The sequence below is a fragment of the Tupaia chinensis genome, unplaced genomic scaffold, assembly GCF_000334495.1.
Source record: "Tupaia chinensis unplaced genomic scaffold, TupChi_1.0 Scaffold000077_1, whole genome shotgun sequence".
Lineage (NCBI taxonomy): Eukaryota > Metazoa > Chordata > Mammalia > Scandentia > Tupaiidae > Tupaia > Tupaia belangeri.
In genome coordinates this window covers 2,152,080-2,178,390 of record NW_006159538.1, presented here as the reverse complement: position 1 = coordinate 2,178,390, position 26,311 = coordinate 2,152,080, and the positions used below count along the sequence as shown (strand labels likewise).

Genomic DNA, 26,311 nt, shown 5'->3' with positions numbered 1-26,311 from the left:
TCCTGTGATCCTCTAAAAGAAAAGGGAAATAAGAATCCCTTGTATCACAGAAGGGAAAAGTAACCCTTATTGTGGGACCAGCAGTTAGCGTAATGGCTATGTCGCTGGACTCCCATGTAGTCGACCGCAGTTCGAGTCCTGGACCCAGTGGCTTAAACTCACACTGACTGTGTGTGCATGTGTGCCCAAGATCCCGAGAGGAGAAGGGATTGCAATGTGGCCATCTCCCCTGGGGGGTGATTTCTCTCTTTATGTCTCTCTGTCTCTCTCTTTCTGGCGAGCACATGCGTCCTATAGCAAAAACCTCACAAAAAAAAAAAAAAAAAAAAAGTAACCCTTATTGCAAAATACATAATGAACCATTAGAATGGCAGTTCTCATTTCTCTGCTCTTTTAAAGAAATTCCACATTTCTTCCTTTGAAAAAAACATAACAAGTGGTGTAAAAAGGCCTTCCTGATTGCTTTCCATGCCCACGTTCCCTAACTTCACTCCTCCCTTCCCTGTTCATCATGGTACAATCGCTGCAGCACTGCACCACAGTGGTGTCACAGACATGAAAATAAGCACCATAATGAAATAAAATGGCAAAGGAAAGCCCAAGCAAATCCAGAACACTGGAAGTAAGGCAATCTTCCCATGTAGCGCAGCAAGATGATCTTCCAGAGGAAAGTAAAGTATTGCATGATTATACAGAAATACTGTACTGAACGCTGTTTCTATGGCGGGGGAGTGAGCAGGAGCTAAGGTCTGAAAATGGAAGAAAAATTAAAAAGCAGGGAAGTGTGTCTAGAGTTTGTCATGGCTGCAGAATTCTATGCCACAGAGGTAATTCCTATATAGAAAATTGCTTCGGAGTTCCACAATTTGGGGAGCAGAGAAGAATCAGCACAGCTACACATTCTCAAAAGTAACACATAAAACGTTTTCGATGTACATACGCAAGGAATGACAAGGCAGACATCTCAGGGCAGAGGCACGCAGAGTGACAAGGGCCACATAGGCTCTCCCTATATGTCTCTGGTTGTAGACAGGGATGTCCACCACTCTTGGCACCCTGCCAACCTAACATGTAACCGTGTGGTGTCAGGTGAAGAAGACTCTATTTTCAGCCAAATATTTCTTTTCTCACTGTTTTTATATTATTCATTCATTCAGTAAAGTCGTGTATATATATATCCCTGACACTATTCTAGATTCTGGGGATAAAGCAGTGAACAAAATAAAGTCTCTGCCTTAATAAACTTGCATCTCAAGTTCTAATTAAATCGCCTTTGAGATCTGTTCTGAGATTCTATGGTTTCACTACCAGAGAAAAAGGTTATATTGCAATGTCCCTAGTAGAGGGACACTTTGAGCACCTAAAGGAAAGGGGTCCCCTTTATCCTCAATATCTGTCATGATGTTTAGTGCTCATTGAAGATTTTTAGGTGAATGGAGATAATCACTATATTACAGATGCAGAAATAGATTCAGGTTGTTAAAGTGAATTTTCCATGGTTAAACTAATCCTGACCTACTGTTATTACAGACACAATTTTGATGAAACAGGTTAAGAATTAATTTTAAGGACTATTCACTTATTAAAAGTTGGTCCCCCAATGATGAGTCTCTGCATCTTTGTTCCTCTTTCTAATAAGTACCGCACAATTTAACATTTAGTTTTTCCCTAACTGGAGTCAAAAGATAAGATTTGAAAGCGTTTAGAAGTAGAATTATTCTTAAAAGCCATCTAGATCAGGCCTGCCCTGAGGCCTAGAAGTTAAGGGAGCCAAAACCCACATGGCATAGGATGTGGTTCAAATCCTGGCTTTGGCAGCTTGGAAAACATGCTGGGTATGTGTGCCCAAAATTCAGACAGGAGGACAAAATGGAGAAGAGACTGCGGCATGGACCAATCCCCACAAGGGGTGCTTTCCCTCTTTTCCCTCTGTCTATGTCTCTCTAGGGAGCACACACGACTTCTGGCAAATTTTAAAAAGTGGAAGAGGAGAGCAGACACAATGCAACACAGCAAGAATACCAAAATTTCAGCGCTGGATAGTCCTAAACATGAATCCAGACTCTGTGACTTGGGCCAAAATTCCAAGAGGGAGATGGAAGAGAAGTGATTATACAGCATGGCCATCCACAACCCCAGCCTCCCTCTAGCAAGCACATACACCCTACGGCAAACTAAAAAAGAAAAAAAAAATTGTTCAAAATCTTCAAATCTGTTTGCTCATCTGTAAAATCGAGATAGTACCTTACTGTGGAACAGCTATGAATAACAAAAAATATGTATGTGTATGCATGTGGTGTGTGTGTGTGTGTGTGTGTGTGTGTATAGGTAAATGTCTATGTATATATATGTATGTGTGTGTGTTTATGTATGTATGTATCTTCCATGGTATAAAATAGTAATTATAAAAACATTTCATTTTCTAGAAATTTAGAACTTTGGGGTTTTATGTAGCATTCCTGTCATGTAAACAGTTCCAACATCTATAATGTAAACCAACAACAAAACAACATTCCTGATCAACACAGAAAAACAAAAAAACTGGATGCCAATTAACCAGTATATTAGCAATCAGGCCAGAGTTTAGCAGCCAGTTCCATCAATGAGTATTTTCTCAGTCATTCACACAAACTGTTGTGCTTATTTCAAATCCAGTGAACTGAGGCTTTCTTTGTGACTGTGGACTGCTGGATTGCTGCCTGCATTTCTGTCTTCTTCTGTGAGAAATGCCAAATGTATAGAAATTTCAGTCACCAGATTAGATGCTCATCTTGACAATATATTATGCTGTTTGGTGTCATGTTGACATCCTATTGATGATATTCATAACTTTTTATGCCTTTATTTTGTTCTTTGGTTTCAATAGAATGAAACGTAAAAAGCCCTTAGACTAATGAATTCAGACTCTTTCAGACACAGTGCTGCTTCCCTTCCATGAGATCAGGAAAAGGATATATTTCTGGTTGCAGACATATGTGGCACAGACATGAGATCACAGCTTTAAGCTTAATAGGAGAACATAACAATCTACTCACTGTTTACACTTTAGCCCAAAGGGCAGCTGGAAATCACAGCCAACCATATGCAGTGCCGAACAAGTGGTCATGACTTTATTAATAAAGCCAAGCATTAACAAATAAGATTCTGGGAACGGTACAGTGAGGGGCAGGAATCTCGTATCCTAGGCCCCTCTAAGTACTAGGCATAGGGCCCGGGCTATTGTTGAAGACGTCTTTTGGGATTAGACTCTTCTCTCTGCCAGGATTTCATTTGCCATCTTTCATATTTCCCAGTTCTCCCATACAGTGTTTAATCAGCTGCTAGAAACTGGTTAGAAAGGACTCCCTATTCTTTTTGCAGGCTGACATTGCAGGCAATTGTAAGAAAAAGATTTATACCCAAAGATTTATCCAAATCATGCTTTTGCTCTTCCATGCCTGCCATAGTGAACAAGTTACTTGATAATCTATGTCCCATTGCAATTATTTTCTTTTTTGCATTGAAATATATACAAATTCACTAGGAAAATGTAGTACTACTCAAAATAAATTTCTGTTTAACAGAAATAAGCATTTCCCACACACATCAGTGTCACAATTTACAATTTTTCTATTTGGTGCTTCTATTTCTTTTCCATACCTATCAGATAATGTCAGGTCACCGAATACAAAAATCACAGCACAAGTGTGTCAGTACTAACCATCAAATCACCTACAAGTCTTAATCAAAGTGAATGAGTCCTGATGGGTCAGCAGAAATTAACAATCAGTAACTCTGTGGAAGACGACTGCTCATACAGATGGCACAGACATTAGATATTTAGAATCATTAGTTCATCCAAAGAGAAATCTGTGCAAGTATCATGGGCAAGAAGGGGAAGAATCTGCATCTGTCTACAGTCTAGGTCTAAGACACAGTTTGGATTTTGCTCAAGCACATTTTACTTTTACGTGTGTTCTACTCTTGGTTTTGCGTTGTTTTGTTTCTGAAACAGTGAAGTTCCTTGTTTGAAGTACATTGTCTTTTTTTATGGAAATTATCACCTTCATGTAAAATATACCTTTAGTTTTTTATTAATCCCAAGATAAAAACTACATTCAGGAAAACAAGAGCAAAGGAAAAAACAATGTTTTAAATGTACTCTCCCTCACATCATGCTAGATTTGCGCAAGGCTAAATGTCTTCTGGGATCCCTTCTGATGTCACTAGTAACCCAAGCAATTCTCAAAGTAACGACACAGAATGTAATCACACATTCTCCTTTGGGGCTTTAAGCAAAAACCCTGCTCTCAGATCACAGCTAGAAATGAGTAACCATAGTTATAGGAGAAAGAATAGCACAATGAAGTATGAGATTTATTTCGGATAATTCTCCCAGCAATTAAAAATCACTTTGCAATACAGCTCTCACTCTCACCCTCAGTCTAGATACATCACAAAATTAAATGAGGGGAAGCTCTAAGAGCTTATAACCACAGAGGTGTGAGTGGAAAAGCCATAATGTTTGAAATTGTTAATGGAGTATACAGATGTTAGCATAAAGAAAAGTTGTTAGACAGCAACTCAAGCTAATACATATGCACAAATATAAAATCTATGTGTATTACAAAAGCAACTTTCCTGGAAAGTATTAAATTTAATACAGTACTTTTTGTCTATTTGCCACAAAATAATTCTGCTAATAATTAGTACTTTAATTATTTTTGCAAATTGTAGCAGGCAACAGAGAGTGCTTAAACAGCATTGAACACCAGATAACTGCTATAAACTCAAAAGTGTTAGTCTCTTTCTCCCCAATATCTAGATTTATTAAAAGCTCAGATTAAAAAGTGAACAAGTGCCTTTTTAAGAAATGGTGCTGAGAAAATGGAATATCCATGGGAACCAGCATTTAGCATAATGGCTGTGTCGCTGGACTCCCACGTAGTCAACCGTGGTTTGCATCCCGGACCCAGTGGCTTAAAACTCACGCCGGGCACGTGTGTGTGCATGCCCAAGATCCCGAGAGGAGAGTGGAGGAGAAGGGATTGTGGCGTGACCATCCCCCTTGGGGGGGTGATTTCTCGCTTTCTGTCTCTATGTCTCTCTCTGTCTGTCTGGCAAGCACATACACCCTATAACGAAAACCTCTCAAAAAAAAAAAAGAAAAGACACAATTAAACAATGGGCAAAGGACTGAAATAGACATTTCTCCACAGAAGTATACAAATGGCAGTAAACATGCAAAGATGTTCAAGATCATTAGTCATGCAGCAAATGTATCAACACGATGAGATTCTACTTCACATCCATTAGGATAGCTATTATTTAAAAAATAGAAAATAATATTTTCCATCTCTTATGACTATTTTATTCAAGTCTTTGCTCAAATACCATAGACTTAATGAATTCTGCTCATTATCTTATTAAAAATGGCTTGTCTACACTATTGATTCCTCTTATCCTACTCTAAATATTTTTTTAATTTTTCTGTAACATAGACTTTTAACACACTATATAATTTACCTATTTATCATCCTTATGGTTATGTCTCCACACTCTGTACATATGCTCCATGAAAACTGTATTTGCTTCATTCAGTATCATTTTTTTAAGTTTTTTTCATTTATTTCTTCCATGAGAGAGACACAGAGTGAGAGAGAGATTCTCTAGCAGGGTCTTCACGCCACAATCCACCCTCAGTCTCAGCCAGTTTATGGGCATGTGGGTCTGCATACACCTAGTGAACAGGGAGACCTTGGGACATAAACCTGGGATCTTCCCATGTGAGTTCAGTATCATGGAGCAGCGTGCCATCACTGCGCAACCATGCTTGGCCCTATTCATTAATATGTGTTAAGTGTAAGAATAGTGGTATCTGGTACATGATGGATGCCCAGTAAATATTTAGTGCATGAATGAATTGGCTAATTTCTTGGCTGGAGACAAAAACAAAAACAGTTTAAAAGTTTTACAAACCAAATCATTTTTTTAAAAGAATTATTTTATTTATTATTTATTTCTTTTATTATCATTATTATTCTTTAATTTGACAAGAGAGAGACAGAGAGAGACGGAAAGTGAAAAAGCAAGCTACCAGATCCGGGACTTGAACCGTGGTCCACCATGTGGAAGTCCAGCACCTTAACCATCATGCCACCTGCTGGCCCCCAAAATCACTTTTTTTAAATTAATCAATTATGGGCTGGCAGGTGGAGGGGTTGTTAATGGTGCTGGCCTCTCACACGGCTGACTGGAGTTAGAGTTCTGGACCTGGTGGCTTGCTTTCTCATTCATTCTCACTCTCTCTCACTCTGTACCTCTCTGGTCAAACTGAATTAAATAAATAAGTGGATGAATAAAGTTAAATAAAATAATTCTTTTTAAAAATTAATCAATTCTTATCCTCTTCCACACCAACTATTCTCTTCCATTTATCACAAACAACCAAAATACTGTGGCTTTAAATGTCAAGTGTTTCACTTTACCTAATATTTCAATTAAATGAGATCTCTAAATTTTATTCATGTCTTAACATTCACATTCTATGTGACAGCTATTTTCTTATTGTATCTTGACTTCCATTTCACTCTTTAATTCTCTGCTCTGTGATGTAGGCTCACTATGTTCCCTAGTCATAATTGTCAGCTAGCTTCCTAGTATTTGCAAATAAGAGGAACTAGTAGGAGATTAAAAGTGGGAAGAGGGAAGAAATTTCCTTTTTCTTTTCCTTTTTCTTTCTGTCATTATCCCTCTAGTTGCAAAATACACTTGTAGCTACACCATTTTACATTCCCCCCAGCAAAGATTTCTTTCAGCACTCCCAATACCTGTTCCCTCAGCCACTCAGAGGTACTAGCACCAGCTGACCACATCTTAGCGATTAGACTGTAAGCCATGATGTGTTCTCCTCAATGATAAGAACACGGTCACATAGTACACTCTCCCCACAGAAGTCTAAGTCCCAATTATAAGATTTCCCAACCTCCGAGGTTTAGGTAATGCAACTTCTTCCATTATGTTCTTCTATGAGCCCTAGCTACTCCTACAGTTATCAAAGTATGGGTTACCTCAGCTTCTTTATTTGCTTTTGTAGCCTCCCAATGCCTGTGTGTCAAATTCCCTCAGTTAAATTGCATCCATTTGAACTATTTATCACGTTTTTGTTCTGACTGAATATGACTATTGGGTATAGTATAACACTTCAGGCAGACTGCAGGTTTGACAATATCATAAAGTTATATTTCATCATTTATAATTTAAAATAATTCATGTTTCTACATTACCTTAACCAAAAAAAAAAAAAAAGAGAGAGAGAGAGAGAGAAAATAGTACCTCAAAATAGAACAAATAACAGGGCCAGTCACATGGCTTAGTGGTTAAGGAAAACTGATCCTGCATGGCTGACTGAAAGATTTTAATCCCAGCCCCAGCAGCTTGAAAACCATGCTGGTCACATGTGCATACACACCCCAAATCCTGACAGGATGGAGATGAGGAGGAGGTCGTGTGGTATGACCACACCCCACTGGGGAGCACTTTCTCCCTCTCCCACTTTCTCTGTCTCTCTCTGGCATTTTACCACCGGCAATTGTGCCCTCTGACAATTTTTATAAAATAAAGCAAATAATGAAATGGAGCAAATAATAGATTGAGATCTAGGAGTACTATGTTTATGGAATCATATATAGATTCTTATAGAGTCATAATTTTGACCTCCAACATACTCCTCTCTCTTGCCTCCTCCACATCTCCACTTGGATGTTTAACATGCATCTCAAACTTAGCATGTCCAAAACTAAGCTAGACTATTGCCTGTTCTTTTCAAAACCTTTTCTATTATGCTTAATATCAACTCCATACTTAGCTTCTTAGACCAAAATTATGAAGTCATCCTTGACTCCTCTCTTTTTCTCATCCTCTAAATCTAATCTGTCAGAAGTCCTGTTAGTTCTTCAATCAACATATATTCAGAATATAACCACTTCTTACCACCTGCAATGCTACTTCAAGTCACCAAGAACTCTGACTTAGATTACTGTAATAGTTTCTTAAGTGGTCACCCTGTTGTCAACCTTTTGCATCTCTATAGTTTATTTCCAGAAACAACCAAAGTGATCCATATAAAACATGAGTCAGATCATATCACTCCTTTGCTCAAATGTTCCAATGACTTCCCATCTCACAAAAAGTAAAAGGCAAAATCCTCACAACGATCTACTTGATCTGGCCCTGTTAATTTTCTGACTTTGTCTTCCCCTTACTCACTTGTCTTCTGCCATTCCGGTCTCTTTCTTGTTCCTGAAACATGCCAGACACATATCTACTTGGCTGCTCTCTGCCTATCTGCCTAGACTACTCTTCTATCAGATATCTGCATGGTTCTTTTTTTTTTTTTTTTTAAACCCATCAAGAGGTGCTTTCCTTTTCCTTTCTTTTTACATTTTTTTTTTGAGAAGTTTTTGCTATAGGGCACATGCACTCACCAGAAAGACAGAGACAGAAAGTTAGATATCACCCCCAGGGCGGATGGCCACACCGCAATCCCTTCTCCCCCATTCTCCTCTCTGGATCTTGGGCACATACGCACACATGCCTGGCATGAGTTTAAGCCACCGGGTCTGGGACTCTAACCATAGTCAACTACAGTGAGTCCAGTGGCATAGCCATTATGCCAACTGCTGGTCCCTGCATGGTTCTTTTTTGTGTTACTTTAAGCCTTTGAGCCAAAGTTTTCTCCTCCATGAGACCATCTCTGACTATCCTATAATAAAATTGCACATACCTCAACACTGGGCACTCCCTAGTTCCCTTTCTCATTTTATTTTCCTACAGAGTATTTATCTTCTAACTTACTATATAAGAATTTCCTTGGTGTGTATAGATATGTAGGTGTGTGGGTGTGCACATGTGTGCACATGCATGCACATGTACATGTGTGTATGTATCCTATTTCTGTCTGCTAGACTGTAAGCTCCTTGAGAAAAGGAATTTGTTTTGTTCATTGATGAATCTCTGATACCCAGATGATTCCTGGTGCATAGTAAGTGCTAATTATGTTGAATCAAATTCCAAACCCCAAAGCACCAAAGAATTAATGAATACATGGGAGCCAGACAGAGGCAACAATAGGACAATGCAGTACTCTGCAATGTGATTACACATGGGAGGGTTCCGAGTTCAAGTCCCAAGGCCTCTCTGAGTATGCAGGCATAGATGATCACTTAAATGATCATTTGATCATGATCCAGAACTGGCCGAAGACAAGGGGAAGATTACAGCATCAACACCCTGTTGGAAGGTACTATTTCCTTCTCTCTCCCTCTTTCTCTCTCTTTCTCTCACTCATGCATGAAACAAATGAATAAATTTTTTAAAAAATGAATGAATGTATGCACACATAAGAAATACTGTGTGACCTACATCACATATGTACATATATGGTCTTCATTTTATTTCAAAGAAAAAAATTGTATTACAAACTATACTATAATATACTACACCAAAATTATTTATCCTTCTCTATTGAAACTTTCCAAATGCATTTATAACCCTAACACACAATACAGTCATGAGTTATGTAACATTTTCATCAACAACAGACAGTGGAGCAATAGCCCAGGTATATAACAGTCCATGCCATCTAGGTTTGTGTGACTACACTCCATGCTGTTCAAAATCAACTACTGATACATTTCTCAGAATGCATCCCTGTCATTTGGCAACACATGACTGAAGTTCTCCAGCAAAGTGAATACGATTCAACCTGCTGGCTTAAATGATCGCTCCAGTACCCACTAGCTCTACAACTATGGGCCAATTGCTTGACTTATCTGCCTCATTTTCCCCATCATAAGATAATAATAATAATAAAACCTAGCTCATAGAAACTATATAAAGAATTAGATTATGTAATACATTTGAAGCATTTTAGGGCCAGACAGTGACATGCATGGTTAAGGCAGCTGGATCCTACGTGGTGGGCTGCACGATTCAAGTCCTGGACCTGGTGGCTTTAGAAACATGCCAGGGACATGTGCATGCATGTCCAGAAAAAACAATATTAAGGGGAGAAATGGAGAAAGGGATTGCAGTGTGGCCTTACCCCCCAACCCCACCATGGGGATGATTTCTCACTTTCTTCTCTCTCGATATCTCAGGCAAGCACATGCACCCTATGGCAATAAATAAATAAATAAAATTTTAAAAGAGCAGATTGCTATTTTTAAAAACAAACAAATAAATAAGCAAAACCAAATAATGCATTTTAGCACAGGATCTGGCCCACACATTATATTCAGAAAATGTTAACTACTATTTTTTTTTAAGAGAGGTTTTTGTTATAGGGTGCGTGCACTCACCAGAGAGAGAGAAAGCAAGAAATCACGTGCCCCCCACACCACAATGCCTTCTCCTCCCTCTCAGGATTTTGGACATGCATGCACATGTGCCCAGCATAAGCTATAAGCCACCCGGTCAGGGACTCTAACAACGGTCAACTATGTGGGAGTCTAGCAACTATTACACAATCTGTTGGCCCCAGGTACTATTATTATTAAAGGCACTGAATATTTGTGGAATGACAAGTAAAACTCCCCCAATTCAGCATTTTATAGTATCTTCATCTCTCTATGTTGCAAGCTTATTGAAGAATCATATTTTATTATATTCTTGTACCTGGCATTTTTAACACATTAATTCAATAAATGACTGATTGATGATATATATTATTAATCTTACTAAAAATAAGGGTTGCAAAACCTAGGTTACTCAAGAAGGCCAGAGTAAATAAAATAGGACTTAAGACAAACAAGTTTGTTGGGACCCGCCGTTAGTGTAATAGCTATGTCGCTGGACTCCCACGTAGTCAACCACGGTACAAGTCCCAAACCAGGTGGCTTAAACTCATGCCAGGGGCATGTGCATATGTGCCCAAGATCCCGAGAGGAGAATGGAGGAGAAGGGATTGCAGCATGGCCATCCCCCCTGGGTTGATTTCTCACTTCCTATCTCTCTGTCTCTCTCTGTCTTTCTGGCATGTGCACACGCCCTCTAGCAAAAACCTCTCAAGAAAAAAAAAAAAAGAAAAAAGAAAGAAAGAAAGAAAAACAAGTTTGTTGATTTTGTTTCTTTGTCTCATCACACCATGTATGATCCTAGTAGATACTAAAGACCTTTTTGTATTGTGCAGTAGAAATACACACATTTTCTAGGGGAAAGGGAATAATGATATATTAAAGGCACAGGGAGAAAGACAAAAACGAAAGGAAAGCAGACACAGATGGCAAGCTTTGAAACAGACGAGTCAACCAATGGAGGCTGTTGTGTCATAAGGGAGAATAAAGCACTAACAAAGACTTGGGTTGACAGCTAAGAGTGGGATTTTGCTGTAAAGGCTACTTCACCAAAAGACCACTCAAAGATAAACTCAGTGGGTGAGAGCAATAAATGATTCCAAAAGAAATATGCAGCTCACCACTGGCTATAGGAAGATGAAACTTAGTCTTTCACAGAAAGGGAACCGAAGAAGAATTAAAATAGAAGCTAAGAAGAGGAAAATTTAAAAAATTAGTAACCATCTTTGAAATGCTGATGGATAGAGCCAGTATACATTAGTAAATTTGATATCATCAGCCAGATATGTGAAAGGAATAAGTGGAACTGAAATATTCTCAGAAAAAAATTAAGCTTCTGATATATAAATATGCTTTTATTTGTCACAAACTCTTATCCATTGGTTTGAAGATATTTCATAATCTTTTCCTGATGCTATGAAAGCTCACATTAGTTAATGTAAACTATTCGGCACTTGCCATGCTCATATATACAACAGCCATTTTTTTCTTAACTCTTCCCAAATGTAATTTCATACAGTGTAGATAAATTTATCAAGAACAATAGGAGGGGGAGTGGCTTTGTGTAGTATATTATTCACAGTAGTGTGTTAGTATGTAAATGTGAGCACATCTCTATGCACCAGTGCACAAAAGGAAATCTAATTTCATCATAAAACTATAGTTATGACATAAGCTATTTGGGCTTTATGTTCCCAACGTATATTATCATTCAGAGGCACAATGACAACCACAAGGGAAAACTCACAATATACAATTCTTTATTTCTATAAAATGTAAAAAAAATTAATTCTAGACACGTGCCTAAAACAGAGATGTGTCAGTAGTCAATCCAAGAAAATGGATCCTTCCTCAATCTCTGTTCCACTGTTTGAGTCCTTTCCTTTAACTCATTCTTCCTTTCATACTTGTTCTTTTCCTTCGAGCCTAGTTTCCTACACTGTTAGCTTGTGTTATCTGCTTTATCTCTTCCTGCTGCTCTGGAATCTTGCAGGTAAATGATGTGACGTCACACCTGAGAATCTAATTGGTGGGTTTCTGATCATTTCTAGAGGTACATTCACACCCAGGCATTACTCAATTTTTATTGCAAGAGTTTATGGTTTTATGGTTTACATGTGCTTAACTCTCAAATCTATAAGAATGAAAGTATACAACAAATATATTGAATAGATATTATATAAATATCTCATATATATTCTGTATATTATCAGATCATAACCATGCTTAAAGAAACTTATTTTGATAATATAGTCACTAAGCCCTCAGTCCATTTAATAAATACTTCAGGCTGTGCACCTTTGACCCATTTTTAACTCAGCACAGTAACTGCAGCTTTGATACAGATATCACAACATTACACAATATCATAACTTAAATCACAAAGCCAGATCTTTCTTTCTCTGAGTTTCCTATGTGCCTCTTCATCATTCAGAACATCCTAGACTGCATATGCACATATACAGAAATGATCTCTTATGAAACATTGAAAATTGGGGCAGCCCATGGCCTGGTGGTTAAGGTAGCTGGATCCTACATGGTCAACAAAACAGTTTGAGACCCAGATCCAGAGGCCTGAAAAACACTCCGGGAACATTTGTGAGTGCCCAGATCCCAAGAGGAAGAAGAAATGGAGGAGGGAGGTGGTATGGCCATGCCCCATGTGAAGGACTCTTTCACTTTTTCTTTCTCCATCTCTCTTGTCAGTGAATGTACAGAAAAAAAAAATCAAAAACCTATGAAAATCTATATCAAAAATGAGAGAATATATAAAACCTATTTGGAGTATTTTCATTGTCAGGTCTGCAGTTTAATTTTTTTGTTTTGTTTTTTTTCCTAATTCCTCAGAACTCTTAGTTGTTATTTTGGTTAAATTATAATGATGCATCTCAAATTAATTAGAAAAGTTAACTTTTACAGCAATATAAGTAGTATTTCAAATATTACATATGGAATGGATCTTAAGACAAAAAAGATAATTTAATATTAAGATCTTCACCATTTTCACTAAGCTAGTAATTTAAAAAGACATATTTCCCAGTCACTACTTAAACATAGGCCATAGTATCATTGAACTGCTTAAAGTAAGTAAAATTTTAAATACAAGTGGGGAGTTTTCCTGTAATACAAAAAGAAAACTAGCTAATGTGGCAAAAGAATTATTTCCCCATCATAAATTTACCCATGCTATGTTGTATCCTCTACTCTTGGGCAATGCTTTGACCGTGGAATAAAATATAATGTAGTTGTCTTTGAAGGCCAAATACTTAAAAAAAAAAAAAAAAAAAGAATGACTAACTTCATTTTATTTCTCTCATATTCATATTCTCTCTCTCTCCCATTCTGTGTGTGTGTGGGGAGGGGGGAGATATCTGTCTCCCTTTTTCCATCTATCATTCTCCAAACTTCTGTCTATTCTCTTTATTTTTGTTAATTATTATTGTTTTCCTATTTTGTATCATTGTTTTAAAAAGTGACAATCATAGTCAAAACTAACAGGATGAAAGTAAAATTTAATGCAACACTACGCCTATTAGCAGCTTTTAAAAATGGAACTCCAAAATAAATGATTACCTTACTGAAAAAATACTGCTGCCATTAGGTCTTATATTGGAAAATAGGTTGAATTTCACCACTTCATGTAAAAAAAAAAAAAAAAAAAAAAAAACAAGAGTTCACCATTATAAACTAACACTTCTGAAAATTTTTCAAACTTTACTAGCCCATACCATTAATATTCCAGCCTACTCTCTCACACAAAAGATATATATATTGAAAAAAAAAAGGTAATGACATCTCCACATCAAACCTAATCATCTCTATAAATGTGCTAAGATATTTTGCATCACTAAACCAGAAGTTATTACATCTGATGGGGGTGGGGGCTGGGAGGGAGGATGAGGGACACCAGCATTTATTTTTACTGGGATAAACAAGTGGTTTCACTGTACAAAGAAAGAAGAAAAATAATTTTAAAAATGAAAAATAGCCACTTGAAGATATTATTCTAAAATACTATTTACCTCTTGAGAACAGAAAGCCACATGAAAGGTGTAGATTCAGTTCCCATGGAGAAGCTAGGGCAAATGGATCATGAAAGAACCAGACTTCGTCGAAATGTGTGTCTCTCTCTATTTTTCTTCTCTCTCTCTCTCTCTCTCTCTCTCTCTCTCTCTCTCTCTCATTCCTTTTCACTTATAAAGTGGTAAAACTGAGGTCTAAAGAGCTTAAACAACTGTCCAAGACCAAGTAGTTATTAATCAGTGGCAGAGCTGGATCTAGAACCCAGACTCTGAACTCCAAAACACCAACACCAAGAATACAGATCTTCAAAGAGCAAAGCACTGAGCATTATTCATAAAAGAGGGAAGAAATGGCCCTGATCCTAAAGAACTCACTTAAAAACCTATAGTCACATACTTCTGTGATGAATATTAATTGTCCAAAGTAATGGAAACAATTGAAGAGCTAATGCAAACAGGATTTTAAAATATTAATTTGGTTAATTCCAAATAACTTATATGTAGTTCTAGTGTATCTAATGTGATTTTTTTTCCCCTCCTGGGTCTATATATATATATATATATTTTTTTTTTTTTTTGGAGAGATTTTCGCTATAGGGCGCGTGCGCTCACTAGACAGACAGAAAGAGACATAGAGACAGAAAGCAAGAAATCACCCCCCAGGGGGGATGGTCACGCCGCAATCCCTTCTCCTCCAATCTCCTCTCGGGATCTTGGGCACGCACGCACACGCGCCCGGCGTGAGTTTTAAGCCACTGGGTCCGGGACGTGAAACGCAGTCGACTACGTGGGAGTCCAGCGACATAGCCATTACACTAACTGCTGGTTCCCCTATATATTTTGAATTAAACTGAGTGAAGTTCAATATTCAAATAAGACAGCATCAAAAAAATTGGCAGGGGCAGGAGTACACACCCGAGTGGAAATAGAGACAGACGCATCCAGGCTACAAATAAACTTGCTATCAAGAGAAAGTCATCTCGGAATTAGAAAACTGTTATGCTTAATCCTGAAAATATAATCCATATATATTCGATAGAGAGTTAGCTATAATTATAAGTGAAGTCCTTCACTTATTTCTATATTCATGTTTAAAAGGTTAAAACCTCATTTCAAAAGATGGACTCTAGAAATACCAAAGTACCTATTTTAAAAATCACAGTGCTCTAGGGACCAGCAGATGGCATAATCAGTTACGTTGCTGGATTCCCACATAGTCAACTGCAGTTGGACTCCAGGACAACTTAAAACTCACACTGGGCATGTATGTGTGGGTACCCAAGATCCCAAGAGGAGAATGGAGAAGAGATTGTGGCATGGCCATCCCCTCAGGGGATGATTTCTCGCTTTCTGTCTCTCTGTCTCTCTCTGTCTCTCTGGTGAGTGAACACACCCTATAGGAAAACTCTCTCCTTTAAAAAAATAATCACCGCGATATTACTAATAGTAAGAGTTTCACTTGATCTATGAGGTTAAAGTGAAGGAAAGGAGGGGGAAATTCCTCATGGTCATCCTTGAAACCCATGACTACATCCTGCTTGCAGCACATTGGCAGATCAACTCGAATCTCCCCCAGGAGACTGTTGAAAATGGGGAAAACCTACTGCACTGCTACCGCTGGGACACTGACGGCTTCACAAATGACTGTTTTCTCTCTTGAACACTACTAAACTTAAAGCGAAGAGAAGAGAAGAAATGGAAGTGAGAGAGCCAAGGAGAACAAGAGGTGAGAAGGAGAATAGAAGGGGAAAGAAAGGGAAAAAGCAAAAGAATCGAGTACTAAAGGGTAGTAAGTAGGGGTCCTAACCTTCGAGAAACTAAAATTTCATAAAGCAACCTACAGAGGAATATTTTCTTTAAAAAATTTCAAAAAAGTCAAACTTACAGAAAATCGAAGAGGTTGGCATTATTAGGCAAAGAGAATCTCACTTTTTAAAATATAACATCAATATTGTAGGGTACAGAGGCAGAATGAAAAAGGAATAAATAGGCTTAAAAGAAAAAAAAACTGAAGGAAACAGGGTTCTAAAGCCCTTTGATTATTAGTTTCTTACTACAGAACTATTCAAAAATGTCATGTTAGTTTACTTTCTTGATTAAATCTCACTTCCCAGGTATGCAAGGACAAAACAAAACAAATGTGAATTTTCTCTTTCACCAAAATTTCAACTTAAAGCCCGTTTGTCATACAGGAAGTGAAGTCTTTGATACTAGGTGTCAAGAAAATATTTTGTCACAGAAAGAGCTAAAATCAGACATGCAAACTATTAATATATCAGCAATCAGCATTTATTTTTACCAGGATAAACAAGTGATTTCACTGTACAAAGAAAGAAGAAAAATAATTTTAAAAATGAAAAATAGCCACTCGAAGACATTATTCTAAAATACTATTTACTCTTTTTTTTTAAATAATTATTACTATTATCTGGTTCCCTGTATATGTGACTGCCCAGGCCTATGGAACCACATCCCCACTGGTCGTACTAGTGCCTTTAGCAGGGAAGTCAGGATGTCGCCCTAATTTCTGCAAGTTTGAGATACCTTCCTCCGCAATGAGAAAATATAGACAAGTAGTTCAAAAGTAAAAATGTTTCTTTTGCCATGAAATATTAATCTCAACCTCATTAGAAACTGGTACTGCACCTTACAATGGGGAGGCAAATTAGAAACTGATCAAGGCCCTGCGGTCTCTCCCTGTTGGGAATAGTGTGAATTGGTGCATTCTTTAAAAAGGCGAGCTAGCAGTATGTATCAAAATCATTAAAATTACACTTTGAGCTCAATTTTTGATATCTAAGAAAGATTTCCCCAGAAGTAATCATAAATATATCCCAAAATTTATGTATTAAATAAGTTTATTAAGATATTTCTCATGATAGAGAAAAAACATATAGATTTTTTTAAATCTATATGTTCAAGAGTAAGGATTAACACAACTAACATTTATTCAACAAATTTACATTACATACCTACTATGTGCTAGGCATTGTGGATTAGTTAAATTAAAAGTATCCTTAAAATAAAATAAAATACTATGTATCCATATTTTGGGGGGTGAAGGAGAAGATGATAAAATGAGCCTATAACTAATCTAGAAAAACAAATGTTTGAGAATAACAAAGACATTTTTTAAAATAAGGGTAAACTTAATTCAAAAAATATATAAAAATATCACTATTTAAAAGTTTGTCAAATGAAAGGGCAGATCAATTAAGCAAAAAAAAGCCGAAAAACAGATAGGCTATCTCTAAGAACTTAGTTTACAATACTTATGTTGTTTAAAAGATGAATTATACTATTAAAATAGTTGGGACAATTGGTTTTTTATATTCCAATTGTATGTCACATAATAAAATAAATTCCAAATGATTTTAAAATATTGAAGGTAAAAAAATGATAATATTATAATAAAATACATCTAAATATATACATAATCTTAGGTAGAAAGACATTTTCAAATGATATTAAAACAGAAATTTTTCTCAAAAAGGAGAAAAATAAAATTTTGAAGTCAATGAGAAAGATTTGATTTCTAAAAATTTTAATTAAAAGGCTAACTTGGGGCCAGACAGTAGCACAGTGGTGGCACAACTGGACTCAAACAGGACAGATCTGGGTTTGCATCCCGAGACACCCCGGACACTGGGTATGTGTGCACATGTGCGTGCATGCCCATGATCCTGCCTGAGACTTGGATGGATCCCCACGTGGGGACATTGTTGGGGGTGACTGTCTCTGTCTCTCTCTGTCTGTCTCTCTTTCATGGAAGAAACAAAAGGACAAGATGATAATATTGGGAAAATCTGTATCACATATGCAAAAGATTAATATTTTTGGCATATAAAGAGCTCTTACAGATGAATAAGAATTGTCTTTTAGAATACATTACTTTGTGGGACCAGCAGTTAGCATAGTGGCTATGTCGCTGGACTCCCACGTAGTCGACCGTGGTTCGCGTCCCGAACCTGGTGGCTTAAAACTCATGCCGGGTGCGTGTGCGTGCGTGCCCAAGATCCCGAGAGGAAAATGGAGGAGAAGGGATTGCGGAGTGGCCATCCCCTCTGGGGGGTGATTTCTCACTTTCTGTCTCTCTGTCTCTCTCTCTGTCTGTCTGGTGAGCACACGTGCCCTATAGCAAAAACCTCTCCAAAAAAAAAATAAATACATTACTTTGTGTTAAGCTGTTCTAAATTTATACTCACATGTAACATGCACACACATACACACACAAAATCTCCTTTAAACAACCCTATGATGTAATAACATTACTTTCCCAACTTTAGAGATAGGGAAACTGAGTCATTGAGAGAGTAAGTAAATACCCAAGGTTACAGAGTTGTTAGGTAGTGATGAAAAACTGAAGATTCAAATGATTTCTTTAACAGTCTGCCTCCAAAATCTATGCTACCTCTCAAAGGATATGAGCAAGAAATTTATTTTTAAAAAGAAATGCAAATAAACAAATGAAGAAATATTCCATTTCACTACTAATCAAAGAAATGCAAATTATACTAAAAATAAGAAGCCATTTTCTACTTGTCATATTGGCAATGGGTAAAAATAATGATAAAGAGTTTCAGCACAGATATGGTAAAATGAATATTTTCACACATTGCTGGTAAAAGTAAACTAATTCAACTTTTCTGAAGAGCGTTTTGGCAATATGAATCAAATGCCTTTCAAATGAGATGACCCAACAACTCATTTCTAAGAATTTTAAATAAAGAAAATATCACAAATGTGTGCAAAGTTGAGTGACAAAGGCATTTATTACAAGGCCGTTAATAATGGAAATTTTTAAATAACCTTAACTATAGATGATCAGCTGAACTATAAAATGCCCAAGCATTTAATTTTAATGTAACTATTAAAAATAATGATGTAAAAGTACATAGTAACATGAGAAATGTAAATGATATGATATATAGTTAAGTAAAACACCTGACTATAAAACATTTGTTACCCTATGACCTCATTTTTGTTAAAATACACACACACACACACACACACACACACACACACACACTAGATGACAGATAGATATATGGAAATACAAACAGAATTTTACTACCAGAAATATATAAGGGGGGGTCTTCAAAAAGTTCACAGAAAAAATGCACACTGTGAAAAAGCTACACTCACATTTAGAAAATTTTTGCATCAAAATAAACTCATACCGTAATTCTATTTTTCCCAGACCTTTTGAAGTTCCTTCATTATGTACCTTGATATCACAGTTGTTACAGCTGAGCAACCTGAGCACAGGTTGTTGTCTTTTTCTTCTTTTCCTTTATTTTTATATGTATTGCCTAAATTTCTTATACGCAATATATATTACTTTTGAAGTAACTAATAAGGTTCATTAGAAAAAGAGAAGATCTGGGGGCCAGCAGATGGCATGGTGGTTAAAGGCACTGAACTCCCACATGACCAACTGCAATTCAAGTCCCAACCCTGGCAACTTGCTTTCTCACTTTCCCTCTCTCTCTCTCTCTCTCTCTCTCTCACTCTGTCCCTCTCTGGTCAAATTTAAATTAATAAATAAGTAAATAAATAAAGTAAGTAAGTAAGTTAGGCTGACTCTTTAAAAAAAAGAGAGAAAAGAAAAAGAACATCTATAGGAGAACATCTAATGACAGGGAAATATTCATGATATGATCATTTAAAAAGTAGCTCACAAAACAGCATATTCAATAGGTGCCCATTTTCCTTTTTAAAATTGTATATTGAGAAAATTTCAAGGATATAATCATATAAACATTTTGGGGCAACTCTAAATGTCATTATAGGTGTTTTGGTTTTGTTTTTTATTTCTTTTTTATATTTTCTGATTACCTTCAATAATCACAGTTTGTATTTTTTTAATCAAGAAAAAAGCAATGAGAAAGACTATATTTTACCCTTTTCTCTATAGCCATTCTATCCACAAATTATTTAACAAGGCCATAATTATGGTTAAAAGCATAAAATAATGTAAATATTGGCTTCTTACTGTCAAAATAGAAGCAATAACATGACTTTGTCTAAGAAAAGCAAATCTTGTTAATACATCAGTATATGCTGTCCAGTCAGAAATTTTATTTAAAGTGAAGAAGCCCCTTAAACACACATACTATTTATATATCAAGCTGGAAATGAGCCCTAAAAATCAACCAAACAAATCACCTTAAGTGTATCCATCTACTGACAGATAGTAAAATAAGACAATTGCAAAATGGTTAAGCAGATGATGAAAACAAATATGTTGCCGCTATTCATCGATAAAGTCAGACAAAAAAAAGAAAGGAGAACAATTATTTCGCAGTGTGACACTGATGAATTCCTGACTTTGATTCCTAAACATATGACCTTGAGCAAATCAAATAAGTTCTCCAAGTTTTAGATTCCTTGGATAGTTTTAAACTTACAGTAAAAAACTAGATTCTTGGGAACCAGCAGTTAGCGTAATGGCTATGTCGCTGGACTCCCACGTAGTTGACCGCAGTTCGTGTCCCGGACCCGGTGGCTTAAAACTCACACCAGGCGCATGTGTGTGCGTGCCCAAGATCCCGAGAGGAGAATGGAGGAGAAGGGATTGCGGCGTGACCATCCCCTCTGGGGGGTGATTTCTTGCTTTCTGTCTCTATGTCTCTGTCTGGCGAGTGCATGCACCCTATAGTGAAAACCTCTCCAAAAAAAAAAAAAAACTGGATTCTTTAGCTTTAAAATTACAGCAATAATTTATGTAGATGTAAAAATTATGGTTAAGCTGATAAAAATGCTAGGTTATTTGCAACATTAATACTAACTTAATAAAGCATAGATGAACATGGTAATGACAAGAGACAAAAATAATTTTAAAAAGAAAGGAAGAAAATGAAGTAAAAGAAAGTTGACATCCTTGATAGTAATTTCTTTTACAGAGAATCAAGGCTCAGGAAAATTCAGTAGCTTTCTTTCACTCCAGAAGAGCAGGAACCAAATTTCTGAATTTTGGCTTGTAGCCTCCAAGTCTAACTAATCACCCAGTTGCACTTCTCCACATGGAGAAGCTGATATAACATCAACAAATTCTTTATCAAAATCAACAGTTTGTAACACTGAGAAAATTAAAAATGTTGTAATCTAAAACTTGCCCAGCCTGTTCTGTTTAAGCTTTATCCCAATTGGACACCATGCTTAAAAGTATGTTCAAAAAAAAAGCTTCTCTTTTCTGCTGCTGCAATTTAAGAGATACATATTTACTTCCATCTCTACAAAGTTTGCTTCTCCTTATAATTTTGCATATTATAAACATTCTTCAGGGAAATTTGCATAATATAGGCAGTTTCTTTTTTTTTTCCCATTAAGGTAGAAAACATGCTTGAAACCTTTTTTTTAAGTACAAAATTCGAGCCCCCTACATCAACTTTCACTGACTTTCCATCTCCTTAAAATTTCATCTTCTGTTCCCACCCCTCCCCCAGTCCAAGCATAGAAACACACACACAGAGGCACACACAGACACAATACCAAACTTTAAAAAGAATAAACATTTAAGTATAAAATTTTCTGAGGGTGACACTAAGTTATAAGCTGTTTCCAAAAAAAGTGTGTTAGGTTAGTGAAAGAAGGCAATATACATTCTAATCAAAGCCTGGTGATTTCTTTTTTTTTGAAGTCAATGCTATTAATCAAAATAATAAATCACCATTACAGTAAGCCTATTTTCACAGTTAATCATTACATTAGAGAAGCACAAGTCTTAAAAAGCAACTTTTTGCCTATCAAAATATTTTATTTTTTACTCTGCTTATTACAAGTTCTCTGGATAGCTCAGGGTTGCTCTTTTCTAACCACCATCAAGACATCCAGAGAACATCGTCATCAAAATAGTCACTTCAACTCATAAAGAACAACATATCCAGTACCTACGCATTAGAAACAGCCTCAGTGTTTAATCAAATACCTCAATTTCAGGAATCGACTTCCAGCCTTTGTCCTTTGATGGCCACGGTATCTTCATTGGGAGCCTCTAATGCTGTCATTATTTCTAATTGAAATCATCCACTACCTCCACACCCTTCCACGAAGGAAACACAGCTTTTATCTTAATCTTGCACATGCACACCACGGGGGAGTGGAAAAAGAAAAACAGCTACTTGCCATTTTCTTTCAATAATAAAATAGCAAATAAAGGAGAGCTCATTCTTGTACCAATGAATCTTCAGTTCGACACTATTAACTCTACTTGCCTGATACAGCATCATATTTCCAAAGGCTGAGAAAATCTTACAACTTGGCAGGAAATCACCTGCAGGCAAAGAGGTGCTATATACCTGAAGCTTGTATCTATTCTGTATAAAACACTGCAACTTTAGGTGTTTCTGTGCTTAGATCCAAGAAATGGACTGAAAATGAAGTTACAAAGGCAATATGAAGTTGTGTCACCTTCTCAGTAGGTCTTAAGCAAGGAGAGAGGAAATTACAGAAAACACTATTGGGTTGTGAAACAAAAAATAAAATATATTGATAGGCAAGGACTTCTGCTTTTTTAAAGACAATCAGTGGTTTTTATAGAATTCTGGTTTTGGAAAATGGCTAAAAATAAAAAAATGAAATAATAATAACTAACATTTGAAAAGCACTTATGCAACAAGATTTATTCTAATTGTTTTACATGTATAAAATCATTTAGTCCTCAAAAAAGAAACCCATATAGGAGTATTACTAGGTAGAGTTTATTATCACTATCCCCATTTTACATATAAGAAACAAGGCACATAGAAATTAATCTGCTCTAAGTAGTACTAGTAACAACAGGGTAAGGATTTAAACCTAGGCGGAATAATTTTAAAGATCAAGTTCTTAACCACCACTTAATTTTTCAACAACCACAAAAGAACCTAACTGAAGCTTTTTGCTCCTTGAAATTGCCACTTCATTTTATGTAGAACTGGAAATATACACTGGGATTCAAATGTTTCCCTGAGAAATGTTGCTGTAGATAAAATCAATACAATGGCTTTTGGCTAATTATTATATTACTTCTGTGTAAACCCATAAATCAGTAGCACTCTTTGATGTGAGAAAACCTGCAAAGAATGTATTTCATGATGTAACTTATCATAAAAAAGCTTATTTAACAATAATAAAATTTCCTTTTTTCTTGTTAAAAAAATTATTTTGACAGGTTTTGGCTGTAGGGCACGTGCTCTTGTTGGAGAGACAGAAAGTAAGAAATCATCCCCCGGAGGGATGGCCACACCGAAATCCCCTCTCTTCTGTTTTTTTCTTGGGACTTTAGGCATGCACACACATGTACCCAACATGAGTTTTAAGCCACCAGGTCCAGAACTCAAACTGCCGTCAACTACATGAAAACCCAGCGACATAACCATTACACCATCTGCTGGTCCCTCTTGTTAAAATTTTTTAAAGGTGCAATTCTTTTAGGATTAAATTGGCCTGAATATTTCTACATTTCTCCATAGATCACATATGTAGAAACATGTTTATAATACAACAATGAAGAGAATCAGAAAGGAAACAACATCCGAAACAAATATCTCAAGGAAACACATTGAAGATTATTTACCTTTCTTTAAAAATTCCTCATTTCAGAATCTATTTTCTCTTACTTAAACATAACTGTAGTATCTTTAATTATCTGAGGAGCTCCTTTGGGTTCAAATCCTTCTTCTATCATTCACCAGTAATACAATCTTGGGCAAGTTACTCAACTTCTCAGAGTCTAGGTATTATCTGTAAAATAGTTGACCTCACTGGGCTTTGCAGGAATAAACCCAATAGACATATAAAGTTCCTAGCACAGCGCCTAAGGTGTAGTAAGCACTCAATAAATGAGTGTTATCTGAACGAAAATGAACGAGTAAGAATCCAAGGAGTTTTTAAAGAATAATTAAATGGCATAACTTATTTGAAACCACCCACAATTAGTGCTCTACAACAAAAAGGAGCTCTATAAAATGTTAGTTTTCCCTCTTATCTAATTTAACAGGCCAGAGTCAAACAGAAATAGAAACTTCTCAGACTACAAGAGGAGGATTGATATTACTAAAGGCAATAACAAACGCACTAATAAAAGAGAAATGACAATTTAGAGTCTGGAAACAGATGTAAAGACAAGTTCAAAATGCAGACAAGAACCCCCAAAAGCACAGCAGTTTGGGGGCCACCAGCATAAAGGTAAGGAACCTTGGCAGACGCTCAGCTCAAGGGCAGCTCAATAAGTTGTTCATAACACCATGTCTGCTATTCAGACAAGCTGTTAAGAAATTAAATTTAAATACCAAGATAAAACTGTACCTGATATAACCTGTTACATATACATTATACCAGAATAGTAACAAGGGATAGGTAATCAAAATGTATAGGTAAATTATAAAATTCATGTTGGTGCTTAAAGAGGAATTTCTTAGAAATCTAAGAAATACACAAAAGTGTAAGAGGAAGATTAACTTATTCTCGATTCTCTTGTTCAAATAATCTCCATTGATCCTAGAAAAATAAGAGTATTATAAAAATGTAAATAATATGGGAAAAAAATGTTGTCTAATAAATTCACTTGACAAAGAAAAATGCTAAAAGTGGATTGCCATAGTTGTACTGTTTGAAACAGCGTGAGTAGCAATACAAAGTTTATAAGAAGGACCACATAGGATTACCTTTATCTTTGCTTCCACCAAGTGTAGTATGCCCATATATTAAAGGCAGAGATGTTTGAACTTTAGGGAAACAGCAATTTGAAGGGATAGAATGGACAAATTTCAAGAAGCATTATTATGAGTGAAATAATTTTTTACCTTCTAAAATAGAAATGAAAATGCTATAGGCAAATTTAGTGATTACCATGTACTCACTGACACTGCACAGATGAAAAACAAAGAAACCATGCAGTACAGAACACAAATGAAAAACTCAGAAACAAGTCTACAGCAAAACGTTTTCTTTCTGATCTGTAGGATGTACTTCCCTTTAAAACTGCCCTAGCTGGGACCAGCAGGTGGCAAAATGGTTATGTCACTGGACTCTCACGTAATCGACTGCAATTCCAGTCCTAGATAAAACTCACACTGGGCATGTTGTGTGCGTGCCCAAAATCCTGAGAAGATAGTGGAGGAGAAGGATGGCGGCTTGGCCATTCCTCCTGGGGTAGGGGGGGTGGGGGTGATTTCTTGCTTTCTGTCTCTCTCTGTCTCTCCAGTGAGTGTATGCACCGTATAGCAAAAATCTCTCTTAAAACAAACAAACAAACAAAACAAAACAAAAACTGCCCCTGCATAGCTACGGTGATACAAGCAGTAGGGTGCTGTTCTGTGAGGCTGGGAACAAGTAGGAGACCAAGGTTCAATTCCCAGACCAACCTGAGCAGGCCAGGTATGGTGGCATGCACCTGGTCCTGGCTATGTAAGAGGGTCACAACATACGGAAAACCTGAAGCCTGTCAGAAATCAATCAATCTCTCTCTCTCTCTCTCTCTCTCTCTCACTCCCCTCTCTCTCTCTCTCTCTCTCTCTCTCTCTGTCCCTCCACTAGAAAAAAAAAACTGCCCCACTAAATACAATGTGTGATTAGTAGAGAACATGCCAGAGAGGTATATAGTCGATGAAGAGGATTTTTTTTATTTAGAAAAAGTGTATCTTCCCAGAAATATCATTTTCTTTTTTTTTTCACCAACCATAGCTCTAACTTTAAAAGAGAGAAAAGCAGAATAAAAAGGCACAAAGCATTGAAACACTGAAACTCCCAATTACTTTAAGTACTGCTATTATTGGGTTGTCTGAAAAGTCATGAGTATTTTTCTACACAAAAATGTGTCATTACTTCTCCAACAACCCAATACTATCGGTAGGAGTACGAGTGCTGTACTAGTACAGATTTGAAACGGACTGAATGAAACACAATGACAAAGTTAATCTGTGCAGATCTGCTTCCCAGTTAGTTCTCAATAGACATTCAAGTCACTCTTTC

At 36.6% G+C, this 26,311-nt stretch overlaps 1 protein-coding gene across 10 annotated transcripts in view; it reads right to left on the bottom strand.

Moving 5' to 3' along the window:
• SOX6 (SRY-box transcription factor 6) overlaps window positions 1-26,311 on the bottom strand; it is a 666,092-nt gene that overhangs the window by 417,554 nt on the left and 222,227 nt on the right. The window contains exon 1 of one of the 10 annotated variants that reach the window (XM_027768620.1): window positions 22,287-22,386. The exons of the other annotated variants lie outside the window; for them this stretch is intronic. The gene's annotated coding sequence lies outside the window, so the exon portion shown is untranslated. Of the gene's footprint in view, window positions 1-22,286; window positions 22,387-26,311 lie in introns of those variants that run through there. 10 annotated transcript variants of the gene reach the window in all.